We start from the raw sequence: 24,736 nt of genomic DNA on the forward strand, positions 1-24,736 counted from the left end.
AATACTTTATTAAGTCAGTCAGCTCAACAGACAGGATAAACAACATACATGTTATAAACGCAGATTCCACAGAGAGTCAATGCTATCTTTGAAAAAGAGTTGAGATGCACAGATACCCTAATCATTAACACTGAAGACCTGGAGAGAAAGCCCCGAACATGAAAGTTAACAACCGTCACCAAAAGTGAGCATGGTTTCCCTTTTCTTTTGTAACATCACCAGTCTGAACAACAGTAATATGAATGAGATAATAGCCATGCTTGTTTCAGCAGCCTGATCTTTATTAGCATGAAATTGGAACAAATATTAGCAAGACTGGTTCACAAATGGTGACAGAGCAAACAATTTGGGGAAGACAAAAAAAAACATTTCTGCAGACACACATTCTGAATCTCTCTCTCTTTTGCTCTCTCGACTTTTTTTACTTGTGAAAACGTTAGGAAAACACACAAAACATAATGAGCATACATAGATTCTAAGCTAAAGTCAGCCCCCAAAAGGTTAATGACAACACGACTGCTTAAGCTCCAGAGATATATTTGAAAGCGACAGTGCACCGAAAGAGGAGTTAGAACTAGCCAGATCTCTTAAAATCTGTTAAAAAATACCCGTTGGTGGCCAACAAGGCAGTAAACAAACTGAATCATCTTATTTTGCTCTAAAAACCTGGGCTATGAATTTTTCTTACATTGCAAGAATACCTCCACAGAGGAAGATAGCAAGTGAAAAGTTCAACCCAAGCTACGTGTTCCTTTTCTCTGAACACTTACAGAGAAAATGAAGAGTTTAACAGAGTAAGCTCTTACTGTCTGTCTTTAGATTTCCGTCTTCTTGCTGTAGATGTGTTCTGGCTGTTTCTGTGAAGCGGGGGTTGAAGAATGGTAAAAAGATGTTTGAATAAACAGGAAGTGCTGTGCAGCCGAAGCGCACACTGAAGGGAAAACACACTGGAGCACTGCCCTTTGTAGGCAACAACGGGAGGTTTGCCTCCACAGTAGCAACGTCTGCTTTTATTAAAATGACAAAGAAACCACAAGAATTCCTTAAGCAATTCTTCACTTGCAAAGTTGAAAGATCAGCAGGAGCTTGCAGGTAATTTCAAAGTTGTATTTAACATCACAAAAAAAAATCTATTAATTCTGCATTATTAAAAGCACCCTGTCTGTACGCAGAAACACACGGAATGAACTAGACCAAACAGCAGCAAAAATTCAGTTCATTTATGCAGCTAGGCAAATTCATATTTACATATAGTTTCAGTCCAGCTAGACTTTCCTACTTTCTGCAGTGGTATACATTTATGTCTAAAATTGTCTTTTAGGGTTGGCCAGACTTCATAGCTATTTTTCAAACTGCTTGATTTGTTAAAACAACAGACAACAACAACAAGACACAACCCCCACTCCCACCCCGCTCCAACCCTTTGGATCTAACATCTCAGGAGTATGCATTCAATATTCTAGCAGATGCTTTTTCTTCTTTACATTTTCCTTTCACTCACTAAAACAAACTACCTATTTAACTCAGGATGACTCACTGACTGTCTCTCACCCCAATTATCAAAGTCCTGTCTTCTGTCATGTTGGTGACATGATACAGATATTGTCAAGAAAAGTAAACTAGGGCTTGCACTGTAAGGCAGCTTGAAAAGAGATGAACAGTCGAACATCCATATTCAATAAAAAAAAAAAAGAGGAACAGGATTCCTTTAGAAAATGCATTGGTGTTGTGGCAACGTGCTGCTGCTGAAGGGACTGATTTGTTATTTAGCATGTAGTTTTGGACTGTCTGTCATTCTGGGTGCTAATGCTCTGCTAAAATAACTCATTGGGAGCTGTCAGTGGAATGTTTACATAGGCCCCAATCTTTTCTTCATACAAGGAAATTTTTTACTGGAATTCATCTTCTTTTGATCTCACATTCAAAGCAACAGCAGCTTGATAGACATGCAAGTCTGAAAGCAAATCCAGACGCTGAAGATAAACCGCCAGAGTATGACAGGCAGGAGCATCTAAAGCTTATAAAAATGAAGAGAACAGCATGTCGTCTGAGTATTACAATAGCAGAAATCAAGAGACATATTAGGTGGAACTGATCAGCCACAAAAACAGTTCAAAAGGCAGATCATAGAAACAGAAGACTAGTCTAGAAAAAAAATTTGGAAAGATCTGCTTTACAGAGGCATCACCTCCTTTTGAAGTACCACGTTTCCGCTCCAGCATGTAAACATAAGGGGGAAAACGGGTGTCGTGCAATGAGTCTTTTACTAACTCAGTAACTCTCACCTTAAGCTTGCCAATTAATTTGCCAACTGTACATTTTAATTAAGTATTTCTGAACATAAAATAAAAAAGTCCACCATGACTTTACTTCCCCACTCAAAATATCACGGTTTATAATATGGAATAGTTACCCATGCTCGCCCATAAAATAACAAGCAGAATTAGAGATTTGCTGGTGGAAATTCAAGAGATGAGTAACCTCGTCCTTTGGAACATCCACCCTTTTAGGATGCACGTGTCTTAAGAGTTCTAGCTCTTCAAAGTGGCTAGTTACTGGACTGTCATTAAACTCTCCTCCTTCCCACCACTATAGACAAACTAGTTCATGAGATGATTTTCTTTAAATTGAACTACATGTGCCACAGTGTTTATAGTTAAGTACTGGAGAAGACTTGTAAGGAACTATTGCTAAAACTTTCCCAGGACATCCATACATTTTAAATTCCCCACCCCCAAAAAGCTTCTTATTTTAATTGAAGTCAGCACATATAACGAAAAAATAATTCTCAAACAATTTTGTACTGAGAGCTGTTTGTTAGCAAACATTGAATGAGCAGGCAGTAGGTTAAAGGGCAGCAGAATTCCACAATATAATTTAGCCTGCGGTTATTTCTGATTAAGAACACCCTCCAGGACAGCAAAGCAAGATCATCTTTTGCAGTGGGCATAGCTTTTTAAATTACCCTCTTCTGCATAATAAACCAACAGGAAAACTGTGGATTTAAAACTGCATTAACCAATTTGAAGTTGTGTAATCAGTTTATGTCTTGCTTTGTGCTAAGCACTGGTCCTGTGTAGCCAAGTTACAAATGTAAAAATGCTTCCTGGATTCTAGAACTGTTGGAAGAAAGTCACCTTCTGTCATGCTTATGTAGCTATCTAATGTGCTAAAGGCTGATTATTTATCTTTAAACTGTACTAGTTTAATCTTTTAAGGTCACCACTAATCTGCTCCAACCTTTTAAAAAATAGCAGCTTTGAAGACTTACTGCTAGAATCACTAAACTCAGTGCTGAATGTCAATGTAACTGATACATGTACCTGAATGAGTGCAGTTTTACAATGTTAACATCAAATATAAATCCCCACATAAATAAGAAGAAAAAATTGTCCTACAAGCAAGCGAGGTCAATAAATACGACCAGGACAACATAATTTCACACCAATAACCACTGGAAGTCAGGTTGCTATTCCTCTCCCTTACCCATCCCAACACATAGGCAAAACTTCATTATCAAGTTTAAATGATTAGGATGCTTTCTTGGTAACAACAATTTTGTATACGTATTCAGAACCATATAACAGCATCCTTTAGTAGCTGTAAATACAAAAAGAGAAAGTGGATTATTTATTCATGTGTTTTGAAAAGTGGCCATTCTATATTCTGGGTTGTTGTTTTTTTGTTTTTTTTTTTTTCCTCCAGACGTCTTCTGGACTTGAATGTCACAGCAGACCTTGAATGTGAAATGGCTTCAAGCTAATTGCTCTAATTGCTTGAAGATGTGCAGGCAGGTGAAACCTGATCCCCCTGGCCATTGTAGAGACCAGGAACAACACAGGAATGTTTACATAGTGGTTTGAGTTTAATAGACAGTAGAGCTGAGTTTCAGACAGCTAGCAAAAACATAGCTAATAAGTGACCTCTTAATGTAGTCCTACTTTTAAAAAAACAAAATACAATTTCATTTTGTAAAAGGCAATGTCCTAAATGCCAAGGTTATCTACTCGACTTCTTTAGAGAGCACACATTGCATTGCACCTGACATTTATACCAGAAACCCTATCCTGAAAGCATTTTCTTTTACCTTAAAACAAAAAGCACTTTGTGTCAGTCACCTTACAAACAGATTAGGGTTGTATGGGATTTCCTAGTAAGTGCAGTCATTTGAATTTTAAATTGAGCGTTTTTCACCACTGACATACTTCTTGCACCTAAAACATATGGCACAGAATGCAACTTGAAACATCATTGATTGGTGACTGGTCCTGTATACATTATACCCCTCACCGTGGAATTCCCAACCCTCTGGTATGTTTAAAATAAAAAACTGCTTTTAATGACTTTTAATTGTTCTTTCTTTACTTTCTGTGAAATACTGAGGTGCTTCCACTACATGTGATACATACCATTTGAAGTTACTGACCGGCTGCGATATATTTAACAATGGTTGTATAGGACTCACTGTAGTAACTGCACAAGAGGTATGTTTGGAATACACAACAAAGCCAAAATTATGCAGGTCTTTACTCAGGTAAACTTCTTACTGATGAAGTACTGCAGCATTTGGGTCATAGAAAACAAGACTGCTTTCCAAAAACGGTTGGGTAGCTAAAATGTACTTGAAGAGGCCAAAAACCACACAATAAGTACGCCAAAAGTAGAAAATAAAGTAGAAAGAGTACTTCTGGCAGAGGTCAAAGAACAAAGGTATTTGCTGTAGGTGGAGTCCAAAAAGCAAACATCAGAGATAGGGAACACTTATTTTCCTGTCTCAGTCTCAGTGAGATTTGTTGCCAAGCCTTTAAACATGGTCACAAATTGTTTACCATGGATTAAGATTTACGGTAAAATGTCATATACTGTATGTCATATACTGTACTGTTTGTCATAGACAAAAAACAAAAAATAAGCATTCATTCAGTAAGAAAAAGGGGAAGAAAGTTTGAGGAACAAGGAGAATAGGAAAGATACAAGTGCACCGAGACGGGTGAGAATGCAAAAATCAGGCAAGCTTGACATGTTACACAAGAAAGAAAACAAAACAAAGAAAAGCAGGAGGGTTCCAGCCATTTCCAGCTTTGATCGCTGAGATTTTGGTCAGACATGTCTTAGATTTTATACAATCATACAGTGGAAATGTTACCCACCAAAACAAAACCAAAAAAAAAAAAAAAGCAAAAAGAGACCAGTTCCAGATATTGTTGGATGCAACATCAGTTTCATATTAAGACAACACACACAGGAGCACTCACTGCTTACTATGCTCCACCTTGTCTACTAGTCCCTAAACTCTGAAGCAAATGAGTAACTGATCTTAAATAATACAGAACAAAGACGACAACAGTAGCCCAGAAACCAAGCTGTGATATTTGTGAACATATCTATCGCACGCATACACACCTTTCTTTCTTGAAATCTTTTCAGAAAAGTTCAAAACGCCAGCAATAGTCGAATTTTTTTTTTCCGGTAACCCAAAAAGTTCAGAATAGAAAAAAAAAACAGTGTCAATTTAAAGATTTAGTATAAACTAGTTCAAGCCTGTGGGAGGAACACTAAGTGGAAAAAGTAAACATGGTCCCCCCAAGCAGTTCCCTTCTAAGCTATATACACTGCCAGCGCCTGGTACCACAGGCTGCCCTGCACATTGGGGAGGTCAACAAAGCTATGCTAAACTGACAGGTTCAGTTTACAGCAGGCCAGCACTTTGTTTGGATATACTGGCCTTGCTCACCGCCAGCTTAACAACAGATGGCTCGAAAACTTTCATTATGTTGCACGGGGCTGAACTGCAAACAATCGTAGAAAACTGTGAAAAGTTTAACTGTCTCCAAGCCAACGAGAGAATAGTTTGCATCAACATACCAAGGCTGGAAATGTGGTGGCTTAAAGCTAGCTATGAGTGCATGTGTGCCTTTAAATTAATTAAAGTGGACGACATGATTGATCATACCTTTGCACGATCCCTTGGATGTATTAAAAGAGAATTTGCTATTTGACAAGGTCAATTCAATAAAAATATCATTCCAGAAACAACCCAGACTTTGACAGATTGCAATCCTGTATTTTCAAATATTCTCAAGCTTGTAACTTCGGGAAAGTTACCGAGAAACTGAGAATTAGGATTTCATTATCAAGAGCTCTTAGACTAGCATTTTCCCACCTATGCAAACAGATTTGCATGCTCTCTTCAAGTTTTCTCATTGAAGAGAAGGCCACCAAATAATCCAACACCCAGATTTGAAAATGATTTATCCAAATCTGTACATAATTTAAATATTCATTAGATTGATTTGATTCATATGCATCCTAATACCCTCTAATGCTCTAAGGCTGGTTATAAATGCACCTTCCAAGGTTTAATTCAATTGACAATTTTATATATGCCTCCGCACTGGAAACACATTATTTTATATTATTCAAGAAATGAACAAATCTGTTTTCCACAAATGTATTTGAGAAGCTACTCTTTCCTGTTATTGAAAGAAAATTGTGTTTATTACTCCTTTAGCATAGTGTAAACTCATAAACGTCAACAGAGAGTACAAGGAAAACTGTCAACTAAATATTGTTTCCTTCATGAGCTGCTCTTCCAAGTCAATTATGCCTTTCAACTTCTGGGGCACTGTATGATAAACTGGCAGTAAAAATCATTCACATTAATATACCATGGTGCCTTGCCTGCAAAAGGTAATTAAAGAAGTAAATGACTCATAAGAATAGACATATTAGCTGCAAAATGGAAGGCAACTGAGCTGCCACATGAAAATATGTACCATTAAGATACTGCATTTTCATATTCCTGTAATCAGCTTCAGTAGACTAATGCTTATTTAATCCAGTTCTCTGCTAAGTCCATCAACAACTGTTTTTTGCTGTTTTCTCCTTGACTGAACATTATGTGTGCAGGTTTGGAATAAATACTGTAATAAGATTTTTGCATAGCCAATTGAAGAACAGAGTTTTTTAAAATGTAAAAAACTATTTTTCTTTCTCACAGAGAGCTGTACAATAGAGAAGGTTACCAAAGATCACATTTTCCAGCCAGCCAAAGCTAGAAAGCAGTACATTTTGAGTGAAGGTTCCCTCCTCCAACCCAAGTCACCATTTCTGATTCATAACACTATTATAACAGAAGACAAACCCATACTTCTACATGCCAAATTTCCTATTCTTCACTTATGAAACACTCTGTTTTGTTAATACGGATTTTCATTAGCATTAGAAAAATTAGAACATTTTTATCCCTGTTTAATGTTCAAAGTGAGAAGAGGGAAAAAAGACAGAAATGGGCTGGGAAGGTAGGTGAAAAAGGTAGTGCTGAAGTAAAAGTCTGAGCTGGGGAGCTGAAAAGGACAGCAGGAGGTAGAGAGTGAAACCGGGGTGATGCTACAGAACATGGTCCAGTCATTCCTCAAAAGAAGTGTTCACCTTCTTAATAATCTATATCTTTGAAATGATTTCCTGTGCTGTTCCATTTGCATCCTTTGAAACGCCTCAGAATACTAGTAAAAATCAGAATTTTAAATGTATACAAATATTAAAGCACAGAAATTGGCAGCTCCAGGGTACCTGGCTTCAACTGTGCAGTATACCACGGCACAAGTTCTGTCCCATAGACATGCGGTAGGATGGCAGCATCTGCTGTGAATGTATGGATGCAGAAGGCCTTGATGTCACACTGCTACTCCTGCAATGGCAGAGTGAAGGACTAAATGATCTAATCAGCCTGTTACATCTCTAATTTCTATGATCACTATTTGACCGAAAGTGTAATATTATATGCTTGAAGCAAGAGAAATACAAGTACTTGGCTCCTGATGTGAAAAAAAAATCCAAATGATCAGCTCCCATAAGCTTCTGCTCTCTTTCAGCATTGCCCTTACTAATAAAACTGGGAGCTCACTCCAAATCTGTAGAATTCTGAAATTTAAGCAATATTGCTGCATATCTGAAAGGATGCACGCTGCCCAGATCTATGGTCACTATATAGATTCATATCTTTCAGTAAACAGTGTTGTATTTTAGCTTTCAAAGTTCTTGCATTTTCTTCCTTAGGGGATGCAAGTGAGATGTTAAAAATGTAAAGAACAAAGTACACACATCTTCCAAAATAAACCCTTATGAAGTGTTAAAACATAACACATCCTATTTGCAAGCAAGCTATTAAAATATTCTTTTCATCACAACCTGACTCCATAAGGCCAAGATCAAAACCATTCAGTTGCTAGACAGTAATCACAACTGGTACAGGGGAAAACTGTGGTATCTCAGAAATCATTGTGTGGAGACTGTTGATATATGCTGACTTTTTAAAATGGCAGACACTGTACCAGTGCAATTCACCCCTTATTTATTGTACCTGACTGGGGTTCAATCTCCTAAAGAAAAAGCTTTCAATAAAAGTCTCAATATGATTCACTGGAAATTGTGTCATATTCAGAGTATTTATCACTATCAATTCTAAATATTATAAGACTTTTTAAAATATAGGCTCAATAATTATTTAAACTGTATTATTGCTTCACCATTTAAGCAGACATCACTTGGTATCCACAATTAATGAGCTCTAGTCCTTTTTCTAATTAAGGAACAAAGGTTCTTGTGTGCAGAGTATAGAGTGACACTGTCTGGAGAACACACATTTAAATGGAAGAGAATCCTTCTAATTACCTTAAAATAGGATTTTTAATACCCAGGAACATAATAGGATCAAGAAATTAGAGCATTTCTAACGTCATTTACAAATAAGCCATAACTAAACATTGTTAAAAGGTAATAATGCATCCCTAAAAATAATGGGAACTTATGGAGACTAAGACATATCACTTTTGTATTTATGTAATAAACCCTGTGTGTACTTATAGTGAAAATGCAATGTGTGTATATATATATAGCCTATATATATAAAGCCATATTTGAAAAGAAGAAAAAATTAGAAGGCAGCTGTCAGAGCATAAAATACCTTATTCTACAGCATATTAGGATTCAAACACGTAATTAAGTCAGAAAGGTAACCTCACTTTATACAGTAATAAGGGCTGTTAGAAATAGGATACTCTCTCTTAAAAGTGTTACAAATATACGACAGTACTAAATAACCTGCTCTGGGAAAGTATACTTGCTATCAAGGGCAAAGCTGCTATACACTGAGGTAACAGTAAATGACAGACTGTTGTTCAAGTCCATTAGCTGCTATGTGATAGGAGCACATTCACTAGCACACGACCTGTGAAAAATCTTAGATCTCTTTAAATCTTTGAATTGGATTGCTGCATTAATTCTTAAGAACTGCAATCCTTCAACCAAGTCAAATTACCCTCATTAACAGGGGGAAAAACTGCCTCTGCAATAAGTTTTTAAAAAAAGATATTTATTACCTATAATCACTTTCATGTACTTCATCTGGAAGTACGACAAAGTGATGCAACAACTTGAGAGGCTGTCACCATTTTTCAGCCATTTGTGTTGATGTTGTAAAGTTGAAAAAAGATACACACACACGCTCCTGTGCTGAAATTCAGTACAAATAAATGTTTCGGAAAAGGAGACTAAGTGAATGTTTAAGGAGAAAAACCAGAAAGGATAAGCACTGGAATGATGTGTGTCTGCCACGGCCATAACTGCAAAAGACAGGGGGAAATTCTTCACTTATTCAAGGTTTGATTAGAACATGACTTCATAATTAGGCACGTTACAAGTACTTGTCATCTATTAGAAAATTCATGCACTAACTAAAAGATCTCAGAAGCTGGCTCAAGACTTCTACTCATTAACATGTGCTATTAATGGTTAACCCTCATAAACATGCACAAAATGTTCAGCATTCAATAAAGATTAAAACCAAATATTTTATTGTTCTGTTTTGCCCTTGTGGTGATATGCACAATCCCATGAATATCATGAACAGCTAAAAGACCATACAGATAACAGAAAAATATTTATCCTTTGTGGGGAAGGAGCTATGTCTTTCTTCACTCACTGCTTCTCTGCACTTCAGACATTAAAGCTTCAGAGCTCAGCAAAACAAACAGCTAAAGAGACACAGAATATAGTACAAATAGTTTATTTTAAAGGTGAAACATACTTGCAAAGTTCTCAGACACATTCGTTAAAATAAACATTTATTTAAAATTTTCTTAATTTTAAAATTCGCGTTCCTGGGGGATGAAGGGTACATTGAGGAGTGGGGAATTGGATAGCTCCTGGAATTGGGAATGGGATACAGAGCCTTCCACCTCCACGTTACCACTATGAATCCAGGCCCCCCGATCCTCAGTAGGATTCAAATGGTGCAGATCTTTTTGACCACAGAGTTGCATTGCCATCAAAGGGTTTCCATGTAGTCACAACAATCTGCCTGTGTGTGTCCATTTGCAGGACTGGGACACAGGTCAGCAGTGAGCTAATCTGACTGTGACCATCTAATGGCTTCTTGGTGGCCTACACAAAATGCCTTTGGTGGGCTCAGTCCACTATCATCATCCCTCAATCAACAGATTTGCTAGCAGTACCAAGAAAAATGCCAAGAACTGAACAACCTTTTCTACAGGCGGCCTCCCCAAGTTAGGGTTGAGGCAAATGGGAGGGACAGCATGGGGAAAGCCTGTCACATGCTGCTCTGTCCCTGTTATGGACTAAAAAGACCACTTGGATCACCAGAACCATCAAGCTGGCATAGGTACTACCACCTCTCTCTCACACAGGTTCTGACCCTGCAGTTATCTCCGCACAGGTAGACCCAGGAGACCACATGGAGCCTACTGACATCAGCTGGGTTCTGCATTGGTGCAGGTGTCTGCCTGCATTAACATGACCACAAGATTACATTTTTAATTTGCATTAGTAACAAATAAATAGCAAACTAAATAATAAGTCATTAAAATATAACCCTCTGACTTCAAACACGAAACTAATGGCGAATTAACTATTTGCATATTGCTGCATTCTCTATTCTTAGCACGATGCCTTTTAAAGTTGGGCCCATTGTTTTCAGTGGTGTATCCAGATCAGTGTGTACAACATACGCCATGTTGTTGACACTTCTCTGGATGTACTGCATGCCATATGCCTAAAGCACTAAAAGGTGACGAACAGAGTGGCAATACCAAAAGAACAAGATATACCAAACATGTTGAATGAATTCAGTTGTATAATTCAGCCAGTAAGGGATTCCATACATTCAATAATCTCTTCCACCTCATAAAAATGCATTCAACATTTGTCTTCTGTGAAAAGGTAGCACACTGGACATGTATTCAAAACAAACATTTAACCACAGTGGGCCAATGGGTCTAAAAAGTATACATGTAAAAATAGATCATATACCATCACATCAATAAAAAAAGGACAGTCATTCATACATTTTAGCAATAAACTAAAAAATAAAGAGGGAAGCTTCTGAGACTGAGGAATTCTTGCACGGAATTCTTCCGTTGGTCCGTGGCGGCACTCTTGCTCTCCTTATGCTCTGGGCCTAGAGTATAAAGGGTGGTGCAGAGCAATGCCTCTCCAGTTCCTCCTCTTATCACAAATCAGAGATAGTCCGAAGCAGAGGGGAAGGAGGATGGAGAGTGGAAGACAGATAGGGACCACACATCTCAAAGAATTCCAGTGGTGAGGGGTAAGTAACTTCCCTGTCTTCTTTAAACGCTAGTCCCTGTCTGTATTCCACTGTGGGTGACTTACCAGCAGTACTCAGAAAGGAGGAGGGTGTGAAGTGGCAGGTGGCATGGCTGCTTCAAAAACCACCATCCCAAAGGCTGCATCAGTGGAGGAGGCATTGACTAAGATGTAATGTCTCTTGAATGCGTAGGTGGAACTCCACATTGTTGCCTTGCAAATGTCAAGCAGAGGTATCTCTTGAAGTGATGCTACCAAGGCTGCTTGTGCTCTTGTAGAGTGAGCCTGCTCATAACAAGTAGGATACAAGTAGGGTATGCCAGCTCATAACAAGTAGGATACAGCCAGAGATCCATTTGAAGACCCTATGGGAGGAAACAGCTTGTACTTGGGCTCGTTCCACTATGGCAATGAACAGCCTTGGTGACTTTCTGATCTGTTTTGTTCTCTGTAGGTAAAATGCCAAAGCCCATCTCACTCTGAAGGAATGTTGTCTTTTCTCTTTGTTGAAAGCGTGGGGCGCTTTGGGAAGAACACAGGTAAGTGGATGGTCAGTTTATGAGGAACTCCAAAACTACTGAGGGGTGAATTTCAGATGTAGTCATAGTGAGATTTTGTCTTTACGAAATATTGTGCAAGGAGGATCTGCCATCAGGGTACCCAGTTCTCCTACCCATCTGGATGAGGTGATAGCAATGAGGAAGACAACCTTCATAGACAGGTGAAGTACCAAACAGGTAACTAGGGGTTCAAAAAGTGGCTTGGTAGGCATTTAAAGTACTAAATTAAGGAGCCATTGAGGGGTTGGTCTGATTACTGGTGGGGCAATTCTAATTAAGCCCCTTAAGAACCTGGAGGTGATTGGATAAGCAAATACAGGATAGGCATCCGTTGAAGGGTGACATGTACTGATTGTCTCCAGGTAAACTTATATCAGCTAAGGGAAAGACCTGTCATCTTGGGGTGAGAAGGTAATCCGAAATATCAGGAACACCCCATGTCTTGGGATATACACAGTGGTACTAAACCCCGACAGAGAAATATTTCCATTTGGCTAGGTAACATTTTTTGGTAGAGTCCTTTCTGCTATTAGTAAAACAGCTTGCAGTGTTTCAGAACAGAACCATTCTAGGTCCGACGCCTACCCAAATACCAAGCTGGGAAGTGAAGAGCTTCCACGCTGGGATATCTTAACTCAAAAAATCGAAGGGTCAGATGTCCCAGAAGTGATAAATGTGGATGGATGGCCGAGCAGACATATTGAGGAGATCTGAGAACCAGAAGTGCCCGAGACATTTGGGCACAACGAGAACAACTCATCCTCTGTCCAGTCAAATCTTCCACAATACTCAAGAACACAGTGGGATAGCAGGAAAGGCGCCGTTAAAATGGTGTGCCCAAAGGAGTAGGAGAGCTTCACCTCTGTAGAACTAGTTCTGAGTTCCCCTGAAATAGTATGTGCTGCATTTCCCGTTTATCTGGGAGGTGAACAGGTCCCAACTAGGGTCTCCACAGAGCTGTGTACCTCCCACTCATGGTCGGTGGCTAAGTAACTGCAGAAGCTGTCCACCAGCAAATTCTGAGTTCCTGGGAGGTATGTTGCTGATAAAGTGATGAGATTCTTGATACACCAGTTCCATAAACTGACCACTTCTATGCACAGGGGAATGGATATCACCCCTCCCCGATCATCCAAGACTGGATTAATGGTAAGAATGTTCAGCATGCGTCTCAAACTACTTTGACTTCCAGAAGATTTACATCCATTCCAGTTTCAGGGGGGAGGGGTGGGTAGGAGCAGCGCATCCAAGTGCCTTGTGCTATCTGACCACCCATGTGACACCCCCCCCAACCTAATGAGGAGGCATCTGTAATTATTGTCCTGTCATGTGTGGCAGATAGGAAAGGAACATCCATGCACACTTGTGCATCCAGAGAAGAGCAACAAAAATGATTAAAGGTCTAGAAAACATGACCTAGGAGGGAAGATTGGAAAAAAACTGGGTGAGTTTACTCTGGAAAAGAGAAGACAGAGGGGGGACATGATAACAGTTTTCAAGTACATGAAACGTTGTTACACGGAGGAGGGAGAAAAATTGTTTTTCTTAACCTCTGAGAATAGAACAAGAAGCAATGGACTTAAATTGCAGCAAGGGAGGTTTAGGTTGGACATTAGGAAAAACTTCCTAACTTACTGTCAGGGTGGTTAAGCACTGGAATAAATTGCCTAGGGAAGTTCTGGAATCTCCATCATGGGGATTTTTAAGAGCAGGTTGGACAAACACCTGCCAGGAATGGTCTCGATAATATTTAGTCCTGTCATTAGCGCAGTATGTGCTCTCAAGGTCCCTTCCAGTCCTATGATTCTAAGATCTTTGCACGAAGTCAGAGAGGCTGTTATCTTTATGTGGACTGTCACTATAGTATTCATGCTGTGTTTACTCAGCATATCTACTATTCAAAACCAAACCTGCAAGTAACGGAGGTGAAGGCTGGTGAACAGCATTATGTCAGTACATGACGCCATGTGACCAGGACACTAAGGCAAATCCCAACCTACATTCGAAGGTTGTGCATAATCTGATTTATCAGGTTGCCCATGGGTCGGAATCTGTCCATAGGGAGAGAAATCCTTTCTCTGACTGAGTGTAAGGTCACTCTTATGAAACCTACAGTTTGGGTCTGAGTCAGAGTAGACTCTTCTATGTTCAGAGACATTCTCAGTGATGGAGTAGCAATGAGGTCAATACTATGGATTCTGGATATGTCTTGCCTGTATGAAACCAGTTGCCTAGATACACAAAGACAGTGGAACCACCCTGTCTGAGTCATGCGGTTACTTCAGAAAACACTTTTGTGAAGACTCTGAGTGCAGTTGCTAGACTGAACAGGAGTACCCTGTATTGACAATTTTTGAGACTCTCCACAAATCTGAAGACTCTTCTGTCAGAAGGGTGACGATCTATGTGAAAGTATATCTCTTTCATATTGAGAGCTGTGAGTCATGTGTGTTTTTCTACAGATGCTATTACTGATGCCAGTGTAACCATGCAGAAGAAGAGGTCACTTACCTGTACAGTAACTTGAGTTCTTCGACTTGTGCTCCTATGGGTGCTCTGCTGTAGGATGCACATGAGCCCAAGAGCTCTTGACCAGAGATAGCAGAGCAACGTGCATGAGCCCATGGCTGTGCAGAACAGCTCCTTGTGTTCCACCACCAAACATCTCAAATAACTCAAGTTATTGTACAGGAAAGTAACCTCTCCTTCTTCAAGTATATGTCCCTAAAGGTGCTCCACTCTAGGAGACTCCCAAGCAGTAACTCATCAAGGAAGTGGGTGCTGAGGAGGCAAGTCCAAGATGGTCTGGAGGACTCTGTCACCAAAGGTAGCATCATCTCTGGAAGCTGGTAAGATAGCACAGTGGTTGGCAAAGGTATGGATGGAAGACCAAGTTGCAGTCCTTCAGATTTCAGTTATGGAAATGTCTTTCAGTAGAGCTACAGATGTGGACTGAGCTCTAGTGGAAAGTGCTATCACTTTGGGGGGGGGGGGGCGCTGCATCCCAGCAGATTCAGAGCAGGTTAAAATGCAACCCATAACCCAATATGACAATCTTTGAGAAGAAATAGGCTGTCCCTTCATTGTCTCTGCAAATGATAGCTTAGGAGAGACCTGCAAGATCTTAATCTTGTCAAGGTAGAAGGCAAGAGCTTTCTGATGTCTAGCATATGCACGCTGGTCTCCTCTTCGAAAGCAAGAGGTTTTGGGTGAAACACTGGTAGGGGGCTCTCTTGATGTATATGTTATTCCGAAGAGACCTTTGGTAGGAAGCAAGTATAGGAATGCAGGGTAACCTTACTGCTATAGAAGGTAGTAAATGGAGGGTCTCCCATAAGAGCACTGAGCTCTCCCATCCATCTAACTGAAGTGATGGCTGCAAGGCTTGAAGCCCTGAGGAAGTGGTGAGAGAGTAGATAGCCATCAGTTCAAAGGGGGGTTTCCTCAAGGCATTGAGAATCAAATTAAGGTTCCACTGGGCAGCCAGTTTCCATACAGGGAAAAAAAAGTTGTGTAAGCCCTTGAGGAATCTGGGATGGGCAGAAACTGAGAAGCCCTCTACAGGTGAGTGGAAGGCTATGACTGCATCCAAAAGTATTCTGATTGAGTTAGTTGACAGACCTTGTGTCTTTAATCCAACAGATAGTCCAGGATCTTGGAGAGTGGAACATCTGATGCTTGAGAAGAGTGAAGAGAACACCAGGAGTGGAAATGTTGCCACTTCCGAAGGTAAGTTTTGCAGACACTGGGTTTCCGGCTAGATAGGAAAACTGACTGGATATATCTGGGGTCAGGGCGGGATGCCTTATTTTAGTAGATCTAGGAAGCTATCTGTTTCTATGCTTGTGAGACTGCCCCTCTCATGAGAAGGCCCAGATGATAGGTCCTTTCCTCTAGCCACTCCCGCTCTTGAGTCAGACATCCAGCTAGGAGGTGCGCTCCTCAGTCCAGATGTGACCGAGGTCTCATGACATGTTTCATAGGGTGTTTCTGAAGCTGGCAGTCTCACGCCTGCCAGGTTCTGCCAGGGAAAGAGCAGCAGATACTACATCTGATGGAAACACGAGGTTCTCTGAGGCAGTGGAGGCAGCGCAGGTGATAGTTGCTGACAGAAAAGAAGCAGAAGGGAATGCAATTAAAAGTTCGGCTTCTGCTTGTCCTTTATTTTACTTTGCATAAATCTGCACCACAAGTCCAATTCCTAGAACTACGAAAGAGTCATACTGGCAGTCTTTAAATATTTATTTGTTTCCCCCACTAAGAATTATTATTTGAACAATCAGGAAACTAGTACACTTGTCTCTTACACTATAGCATTTTTGTCCAAATCGGTTAGACTGGATTAGAAAAGTGAAATGTAAGAAGGAAAAGAGTAGAACTACATTTATAAGAACAACTCTGCTCTTCAGCATTTGACACATACACACGTGCATCTTCACTTTTATGCAGGACCTCTGCACACTCTGATAGGTACACTGGCTGCATACTATTCATTAAAGAAAAAGGAACCTACTTATCAAATAGAACTGTTTTAACAGTGCTTGGGCGGGCTGGCATATAATGTCCGAAGCATTTGATTCACTGCTCATGACCAGTTGCCAATGACATGTATCCTGAACAGATCGTGCACAGGGGAGAAGAAATGCCCAGAACACACCCAAATTCTCCTTTTGACATGCTATAGTCTGATTGCAGGGAGAAACTATGAAGTGCTAAATCTGAGGAGCTAGATGTAGTGTAAAAGCTGGAGAAAGGAAAAGAATGGGAATGGATTGGAAGACAGGAATTTTTACAGGAAGAACACATCACAGAATTCCCATTGCTGATGATCCTAATCCTTCTATGCTACAAGAGTCCAGTGAGGAAAGGAAAAATCTTTTTTTTTTTTTTAATTTTTTATAACTTATGTGTGAGCAACTCCCAGAGATGGAACATTTTTCATGGCATTTAGAAACAGAGTGGATATACAAAAAGGTGCAAGGAACAGGTTGCTTTTATGGTGTATCAAAAGTGCTGCTTTTTCTCATGGGGATACTCCTAATGCTCTGGAGCTAATGATGCCAGGCAAAGCTGTAGCTTTCCCATCCTCCGTTGTTAGTGCCACCACACAGCCAGAGGCAGTGGATCAAAGGGGATATAACAAGATGAGGAGAATCCATTTTAATGCCAAAACATGGAAATTATGGCACAGATCACTAAACAATATCAGTTCTGTTAGGTTACACTTGTGTCTTGAAGAGGAACATTGTATTTTATATGTATACACATCTGTGTAAGCAATGCCATTAGTAATGAGGGATACCGCAAGAACATGGAATATCTTGTTAAAATGGAGAGCAGAATTTTCTTTGCACTGGCCACATTAAATACGTTTGGTCAATCAGGAGAAAACGTGAAAGAAGGAACAAATGATGATGTTTACGAACAGCTCACGTGTGTCTGATACAGAATATAGACACTATCAAAACCAGATATTATTCCATATTACTTTCCTTCCACACAGACCCAGTGTTTAATGCTGGCCTCAAATTAGTTGCTACTTTGGGGTCTAAAACATTACTTGTGCAATCATATAGCTGGGTATATAGCTAACTATTTGTGCTCACAAATGTTCTTTTGCATGCACAAAATAGTGCACATGCAATTTTACAAGTGCAAACACTTGCATGTCTATTTTATGGGTGAAAAATCTGAGGCAGAGCTGGACATATGCCCCAGAATAGCAAAGGTGAGAAAAATACTTTTGCCAGTTTTATATTTCTTATCCTGTGAACTAAAAGAGATCTGCAACTCAAATTTTTACTTGTGTTATCCATACAACTCAAGTTATTTACCCATGTAACTATCTAACAAACCCTGCCTAAGTCATCCACCCACTAACCTATTTCTGCTTAGAAATATCGTGAATTCATTTACAAAGATCCATATCCTCCCAAGCCCCAATACTGGCAACATCTGGCTACCTAAAGGTAGACCACACAGGGGTTTGGGGCAGGTGAACAGGCTAACACAGATCTCTTTTTGTATTTTCATTACAGTAATGCTTCAATACAAGATGGCTCAGGGGATTGGAAATGGGATATAAAGCTGTCACCTTCAGGTTGCTGATTCAAAGCTAGTCCAAGCAGATAACGATCAGAACTTTTTAGTACCTGATGGCTCTTTAGTGTCCTATGTGAAATCAGTTCGGTGGACTCCATCCAGTTCCCAGTGGACCACTGACCATATTAGAAAAATCACAGCTATTACTGGAACTTCTGCTGAGTCTCAGCAGAGAAACCAAGGGCAGAGCCACAGTTGCAGCACGATAGGTTGTTCCTCTGGGTCCAGGTTTGAGACATACAGACCTCAACCTTGCCAATATCCTGGATCGCTCACAATCCGATTAAGGCATGGCATGGAAATGGTCCTGATGGACACATGACTCTTGTCCTTGGGCAAGAAACAAACCTCTGTGCTTATACTGCAAAATATTTCTGCAGCTTTTGTCTCCACTGATCTTACAAGGCTGGTGACACTCATAAAAGATCGAGTAAATTGGGCAGAACTTACACAGCAGCTACTCAGTTCTGTCAGATGTATCCCAGAGAGTTGTAATGAGCACTGCTCCTCATCAACCAGGCTATAATAATAATGAGTCCCACAAGGCTCAATGATCTCTCCCTTCTTCTTTCACATCTACATGAGACCACTCAGAGAAACCTATACAAGGAAGGCAATAACCTGTATGATGATCCCTTCTCCACTGATGCAGCCTCTGCCACTACCCATGAGGTCTTGCTGCTTGGAAGAAATCAGCAGAGTTTAGACACAAAGGTGACTCAGGCTCAATCCAGGAAAGACACAAGTGATGTTAGTAGGAAAGGATGAAGATGATAAGCAATCTGTCTATGCCCTAATCTTGCCAATAATCAAGGGCATCAGAGCATATATTTTAAAAGTGGTGACAAACCTTGGAGTCATACAGAACTCATCCTGGACATGGAGCCTATCACAATAATGAAGAATGCCTTCCATCTTTGAATGGGCAGGAAACTGTGTTCTTTTGCTCTCAAGCAAGGATCTAATCTTGATAATCCACTCTTTAATTATTTTCAGTTTAGAGCACTTGTAAATCATTCTATCTAGGACTGAATGCCTCTTCCATATGAGGGGTGAAGTTGGTAACGTGTGCAACAATAAACCTTATAAGCAGCAACAGTGGAAGTGAACACATCACATCTATGTTTTACAAACTCCACTTGCTAACATTCACTACCAAAGAGAATTCGAAGTCTTGGTTCTTAGCTACACAAGCCCTTAACAGACTGGGATATGAGGACCTTAAAGACCACCTCACCCACCATAACCTTGCAAGACAGCTGCACTTCACAGAGACAATGAACCCATGTTTAGATATACACACATTATAATGACGACTGGCCACTGGCAGCACAGCCTCTCTCAGTGATGGTACCCCAACTATGAATTTCTTGCCAGAAGAGATCTGACTGGATCCAGGCTTGACTGTATTATTAGACTGAAGTGTGAGACACCATTTTGATAAAACTGTTCCTTAGAAATGATGCCTGAAAATAAATAAAAATTAAAAAGGTGTATGTAGGGTGTGGGTGTAAATACTTGAATGTGTATGTTTGCACAGCTCTGTAACCTGGGGGAATGTAGAGAGAACACACCACTTGTTCTGCTTTCTCATAATTTTGTTCAGCATTTAAGATACCACAGTGGTAGATTAGATAGATACTGCAAACTTTTTTTTTAAATGCTTCTGTGATTGCTCTTGTATCAGAATTAATTTCCCTGGTAATACTCTACATGTTAGTCAAACAGCCTGTCTATATTCTTTTTTGAACAAGATTATGCAATGAAAAATCCCTCCGCAAACAAGATACTAAAGGTAGGTTTCAGACAGTCTGGCATATACACTGCCACTTGATACCTGATCTTTCTCATTGGCACCTTTTTGATCACAGTGGGTTTGGAAACCCTATACTAAACCTGATCTCCTGCTGTAATTCATAATTAAAAATTCACAGCATTTTTCAACACTCTGCATATGCTTGTCGTTTACTACACACTAGAAAATGCTGGAATTTGTCTTAAGAACCTTTACCAACCAATTGAGAATTCTGAATAGTCCTATTTTTCCCTGAGTGGAATAGGAACCATATTGTATTGTTATGTTGCAGGGTGTGTTTTTTGTGTGTTTATGAGTGCTTGGTACTGCACAGAACACAGGACACACAGGCACGGGTATCGAGGAGTTAGCCTTGGAATGCATAGTTTATCAAACCCCAAAATAAATGGCTCTCCCCCATGCTCTAAAGTCTCCTCTCCACTCATATACTGACCTGAATGCAATACTCCCCCCACTCATATGCTTTGCCTGCCTGTACCTCTTCCCCTGCATGCAAGTTTGGAACTCATCACTTTTCATGGGCCTAAGCTATATTTACTCTCGACGCCCCTTTGATATGAACCCAGATACAGCACTGTGTGCAGTTACAGTGATTTTCAGAATAACTTCAGAAACAGAAAAAAAAAAAAAAAGGCAATATTGTGGGCCAGGCCAAAACTGTTTACACCAGTTTAAGGTGGAAAGGGAGGGCATAAAAGGTTGTTTTAAACCACTTCCACACTCATTCCCCCTGATCCTTAGGCCACCCCACTATCAGTCCAATCCCCAGGCACAATTAATATAATTGTTTTTTTCAGTGTTTCATTTTTCTTGCATCCCAGACTCTTCCTGAGGTCATTGTTGTTATTATTACTAATATACAGCGCTCTGAAAGCATTTTTCACCCCTATATCTCAAAGATGATACTTGTAGCTTTACAAGGAAATAAGTATCTGCACCCTGTTTCACATCTGGAGAAACTAAGGCATACAAAGGAAGGAACTTGTGAGAGTCCATGCCGGAAACAGAACTCAAGAACAAACTCAGTGAGAGTTTAGGGTGCACAAGGAATGTAAAACTTGGTCCAAGCAGCCTTCAGGTTAATGCATCTTTTTTTCATATTGTTTATTATGGATAGCCATGCTTAAACGCTATCTGGTCTTTGCTTCAATATGAAATATATCCATTGAGTTTATTACTGTATAAATCTACATATTCGACTTTTGGTGCAGAAAACACAGAATAAAAAAACCCTGTTCTTTTTAAACAGCCATAAGATACTTTTACAGATACATTTCAGTATTTTACATAGCTTTAAAACCTACTTAACTTTCTTGCTTTCTTTCACAAGCACACTTCACAGACTGTTTATCAGGGAAAGATGCCAAAATACAAACACCAAAATACCAGCATCTGGCACTGGCCACTGTTAGAAAACAGGATATTGGGTTATATGGACTTTTGGTCTGACCCAGTAGGGCCATTTTTATGTATACTCTCCAGTTAACATCCTGATGCATTACAGATTAACTCTAGTATGGCCACATAATATTATATAGAAAGAGAAACGGGTCTCATACCAAACCCTCAGATCCAACCACTCCCCCTGATTTTGATAAAGCTCAGATTTATCTCTAAACTGAGCAGGATTCTCTTGACTTCTTCCAAAGAATTGTCTTTAATACAGAAGACTCAAGAACCAATGAAAAAGGTAATTTAACAATATCTTGAACATGTCACCAATCATTTGAAGAGCCTTGAGGCTGCTACATTCCCACTACAGCACAGTAGGGTCGCCAGCCTGCTGGTTCTCAACTGACACCCCTGGTATTATTTTTTTTTCTAAGTTAGCTTTGATGGTGTTTTTTAAAAGCTTTCCTCACCACTAATGTCCTCCATTTTTGCCACTGCTGTCACGACAGCACCTCTGGAGGGAAGGTCAGAGGAGGGGCTGACTCTTCAACACCATAAAACAGAGGATTGTCAATTCAGGACAGCAGAAGTAGGGGCTTTAAAAACTAAGCACAATATCAGCAAAGTAAGAAGATACAAGACAAAAAAACAAAGTCAAAAGGGGAAAAAAAGGAGAAGGCCTTTTAATCAGGGTCTCAGAGTATTGTGTGCCTTGGTAATTTGCAATGGAATCTACTCCTTGATGACTAATCTGAGTGTTCCTTAAAATAATGTCAATAGCCCTTGTGGATATGACTATCCCCTGTGTCAAAAGACCGGCTGAAAGAACACTTGAAAAATGCGAACTGCCCCACTCACATTAATTGTAAGTTAACTCTGAAACCTAAAGATGGTAATGTTGATACTTAGATTGTCAAGTGATTTACTGTTATTCATTTTTAGCTGAAACAGACAGCTGATGGATGCTGCCCACAATGCCCAACTGCCTCTCACACATCTCAGTGGCCAAAAACAGTAAGTGTGCAAAATATTCATAATGAATTTTCTGTTGAAAACTTGAGGCAGATCCTCAGCTGCAGTGAAGCTGTGACAATTTACACCAGGTGAGCATCATTTTGAGTATGTGAAACATCTGCAATATGAATGCAGTTTTAATAAAAACTGATTTTTTCCTTGAGGAAATATAACATGGCTTGTTTGTTTTATTATTATGATGACCGTAAATGTCCCGTGACAAATTTTTGCCTTTGTTTTTCCAACTGGTGGGAAACAGGTTGGGACATCTACTGCTGCACCATAATATCAATGACTAGCAAGATAATCATTATGACCTTACTTTCAAACTCACTTTTCCTATGCTATGACTACCCAAACTTCCCTTTTAAAGTCACGTCTCCTCAGTGGAGCCTTCTATATCCCAATGGATGGTAAAAGAGGAAAGTGGAAGAGATGGTAATTGATGCAAGAACAGTAGTAGGGCCAGAAAAAAAACCCATGAATGTCAGCGCCATCTAGGTGGCACCCATCGTGACTGCTTTCTCCCCTACGGGCATGCCAGACACCTACATTGCTAGTTCTAGGACACTGGCCTCTGTCTGTGCACTGGAGGATGGTCCTGTCTCTCCCATTAAACAGCTAGAACTCCTGCTCATCCTGATTCCACTACCAGTCCTCCAGAACAGCCCCAAGGCACTGGGAGACTGCTCTGATCTGGGCCACTCAGCAGAAAGATCTCACTCAGGACTTAAATTCTCATCAACTATTTCCCAGAGCCCCCAAGGCTCTCCACTTCAGCCCCGTGGGAGGCACCAGGGCTCCCGCGTGTTTGGAAAATATTTACCAGCACTCCACTCCAGACAGCTCTGGCTGGATTTAAGCCCTGATCTCACTACTATTTCCCCACCAGTGGCTTCCAAATCCTTGATTTCTCTACTTGGACAACTCGCCAGGTAGGACAGGGTAGAGGAATCTTGAGTGTATAATCTGAAATTGTCCCCACCAGGATTTTCTCGACTGTCTACTTAGGCTTATGACAAGTAAATGCCATGGAAGATACCAATGGAAAAGTACGCCGGGGAGGAAATGGATGAAAGAACTCCACTTAAAACACACTTGCCCAGTGGAAGTCAAATTAAGAATGATAAAAATAATAAACCTAAGTATACTGTGCATACTGTATGACTGGCTTCAATAACAACCTATTAAATGGATAACTCTTAAATGAATACATCTGCTAAAAGAATCAATTTCTGTGCACTCTAAGGTTATGTGTTTAACAGGCTTTGATACTTCAATGAAAAATTGAGGTGGCAATGATTTGCAGGCTAAATTAATGTTAAATACTTCAAAGAACTGGACAAACAAGTCAGCAGCAAAAATTTTATGGGTTCACTTCCTTCAAGGGAACTTAAAGAGCCAGCATTTTATTGCTGTGAATTCTAGTCACCCTTTCTACCCCTCAGCATCTGTTTGAAATATGTAGTAGACAATTGCTTTTTTGGCTCTGACTCAGGTGGTTGAAATACAGGACAAACAGACTACTGTATATAAGCTTTCCTCCAGCAATGAAAATTTTTATTAACTCTCGTGCATAGCAAACTCTGCTGCCTAGCTTCCAATCCCTATAGAATCATCAAGGAATGTGGCTAGTTATTAATTCTAGTGGTCAAGCACAGGGTGGATATGTTGAGACTTGTCTGCAATATGTAACCTCACATTTCAAAAAGCTACAGAGGGAAGGAAAAATAAATGAGTTCTGTTTAGTTCATCATTCACATGTGTAAAATTCCAAGCTAAATACTAGCTTGTACATAAATATATCAGCCTTGTCAAAGGGTTCTAGCCAAGGAAAACAAGTCCCATGGTGCAGCACTGTCATTAGACTCCTAAACTTGCCCCACCTTCTTTCGGCGTTTCAGATTTAGGAATTTTCTCACATAACCATATGTAGTTTATAAAGATGACCTGCAAATGCTGCTTAAAAGTCACTCCTCTCACCTGCTCAGAGAAAGGAATAGAGAAAAGAAAGAAGGACAAGGATACACCTACATGAAACAAAGTAGTAGGCTCCGATCCCCAACAGATTTGCTTTATTTACAAGGATTCTGGCCACTTGTAATTCATACATTCATTACTAGACTTTTGCATCCACCATCTTACATGATTAACCACTTTTTGCAAAACTTTTGATCACTGGGAAGGGCTGTTGGATGGTTACCCTCAAATAAATACTTTCAAGCATTTA

General features: G+C 39.9%; 1 protein-coding gene across 15 annotated transcripts in view; it reads right to left on the bottom strand.

The window, feature by feature from the left end:
• Window positions 1-24,736, bottom strand: part of FOXP1 (forkhead box P1) — a 494,495-nt gene that overhangs the window by 152,348 nt on the left and 317,411 nt on the right. The window contains exon 1 of one of the 15 annotated variants that reach the window (XM_084634563.1): window positions 5,404-5,454. The exons of 13 other annotated variants lie outside the window; for them this stretch is intronic. The gene's annotated coding sequence lies outside the window, so the exon portion shown is untranslated. Of the gene's footprint in view, window positions 1-806; window positions 933-5,403; window positions 5,455-24,736 lie in introns of those variants that run through there. One more of the 15 variants, XM_084634562.1, reaches the window with a different exon arrangement.

The sequence above is a fragment of the Lepidochelys olivacea genome (genome assembly GCF_965140295.1).
Source record: "Lepidochelys olivacea isolate rLepOli2 genome assembly, chromosome: 7".
NCBI lineage: Eukaryota > Metazoa > Chordata > Testudines > Cheloniidae > Lepidochelys > Lepidochelys olivacea.